Below are 2,500 nucleotides of genomic sequence, written 5' to 3'. Positions count from 1 at the left end.
CTGTCGCCAGAAATGGAACAGACGCCAGCGAACTTCCATCATCTGTGTGTTCGCGCGATCAATGATTGCCCCTTTAACAAGCGCGAGTGGAGCATCGGCAGTTGCAAAGAAAGGAGTATCTTTGCTTAACTCGATGTCCTGTTTACAAAATGTTTTAGGGGCAGGAAGATGCACGATGTCGCCCTCGAGCGCTTGAAGGAAGTCTGCCCAAGCTATTATTGCTGGATTCCAACGAAAATCGTTGAGAAAAATTATCTCTGCATCCTGGGCCCCCATCCATGCAAACGAACCTGTTGCAGGATTGCAGAAAGCATGGAAAATCTTCTTTAATGGAGATAAAATGAATGTTTTACCCGTGTTTGCTGGTCCGTAAATGTAAACATTACGGTATTTTCCCCGACCTTCTTTTAGAGCAGTGTAAATTGCATTACAAAAGGCATTCACTACGATACCATGGGCACCTAACAGCCTCTCAGCAGCAACAATCCATTTCCCCCCGCAACCCTCGCTACATTGCTGCTGCTGACATTCCTCCAATATTTTGATACGCGTTTTCTTAGAACGCGCAAACTTCTCCTCTGCTTGAGAGAATTCTAGGGCGAGTGACAAGGCCTCATCTACTACCCTGTTTCCTCTATTAGCAATGAACTCAGCTAACTCAGTCTTCCCTTCGCGTTGTTGTTCAACGGCTAGACATACAAGCTCTAATCGAGATTTGATCTTTTTTTGTTGAATTAACTGAGTAACGTCATAAACTGCGAGGCGTTTTCGAGGTGATTTCTTGTTCTTCTTTCCTCTTTCAGAGAGCTTCTGTTTGCTCTTCTTACACGCTATTGCTCTCTCCGTTCTGGGAACTTCCTGCAAATCTGGATGGTTTGAGGAATGCAACGCCTCACTATCTTCTTTGGTAACGTAGCGATATGCAGTATAGTAGGTGTTGTGGATATCACTGAAATGAACCTTTATTCCGTACCTTTCGTCTAAGAACTTCCTTACTTGAAGCCAACGTTTGCGTTTACTTAGTTTCACCGCCATGTGATAATGGTAGGAGTTGTTGATTTCGTTGGATATAGAATTATCGGTATCAGCATGTGCCTCTAAAGATACAACCCAATTCAAAACCCTCACTCCACAGTTTTTCCAACCTTCCAAAACAGCTTCAGAAAAGCTGGATCTCGAGGGGAAACGGCTTGTGTCAGCCCGACTGTATGTCATGAGATATATTAATCGTTGATCTTCGCTCTGCAAAGACGTGTTTACAGAGACAGACGCCATGACTGTTTAAAAAAATTACAAGTGTTGACTCACATTGTATACCATTCAACTATTTTAATACTATAAATATGAACAATTTCCTCGACTTTTAAGACGAACACACGGCAATTGTAATGCCAAAGTCTTTACAACATCCAAGAGAACAAGTATTCGCCATTATTTCAAAAGATGTGCGATATTAAGTAATAACCCGTACCCCTCCCCCGACTGTATTATTGTTATATGAGCACAGCCCCCCACTTATTGACTATTGCTCCACAAGGTCACGATGTCACTATATAGACCATAATATCCCTATATTTCTCTAAGTGAGTTCATTTCAAAGCATTATGTAAGCTGATGATATGAATGACCTTTTGGTGCTTATAGACAATCAGTGGCAAAAGTCTTGGGACACTCACCATTTGAAGTTGGTTTTCTTACTGAGTTTGAAAAATTGCCCCCTCCCCCCCAGAACAATGTTGCCAATAGTGAACATACATTTCTTTGTCTATTTCAACATTGATTTGGGGGGAGGGGGGGAGTTTTATTTTGAAGTTTTCAGTGGAATTTTGACAGTTATGCTTAGTTCCTGACGTCTGAGAGGTTTTCAGGCCCATTCTGACACTAGCGTCCCAACTACTTTTGCCACTGATTGTAGTTTCCCTAGTAGTCAATTGATAATATGGCGGGATAGGCAAAGCAATTTTATTATACACAGATTTATGGGAAATTTGTAGATTTCCATGTACACCGTCACGCATATAATATAATGTATGTTGTACAGACAGACAAATTCAATGAAAGTGTACACCCTGGCCAATGTCTTTACTTTTTTTGTCACAATTTGCAATTAATAATGAAACAAAAGGTATGATAAGTTTTTACATGTATATGTCAATTAAAACTTCGTAATATTTTTAACTAATTACCCCCAAGCAGGTTTTGGGCTGCATCGTTGACATCACCTCCGGATACCAGCAGGGCATCTTCAATTTCACCCTCGCTGGCACTAGAACAGAGTTCTTGGAGTACGTGCATGTTGCTGGAGTTACTTGCTGTCGATGTGGTAGCTGGGACTTCAGCCCTGACTCAAAGAAAAAAAATACAGTTACAAATATTCTATTATAAATCCCTTCTGTCTGTGTTGCAAGGTTTTTGCAATCTACTGTTTAAACCATTCCTAGATGAATATTGTATGATTATTGGTGCTGAGGTGCATGCTCTCCAGCAACTTTTTACATAC

This window comes from Montipora capricornis, chromosome 7, assembly GCF_036669925.1.
Source record: "Montipora capricornis isolate CH-2021 chromosome 7, ASM3666992v2, whole genome shotgun sequence".
Taxonomy (NCBI): Eukaryota; Metazoa; Cnidaria; class Anthozoa; order Scleractinia; family Acroporidae; genus Montipora; species Montipora capricornis.
Note: the sequence above shows the minus strand (reverse complement) of the source record.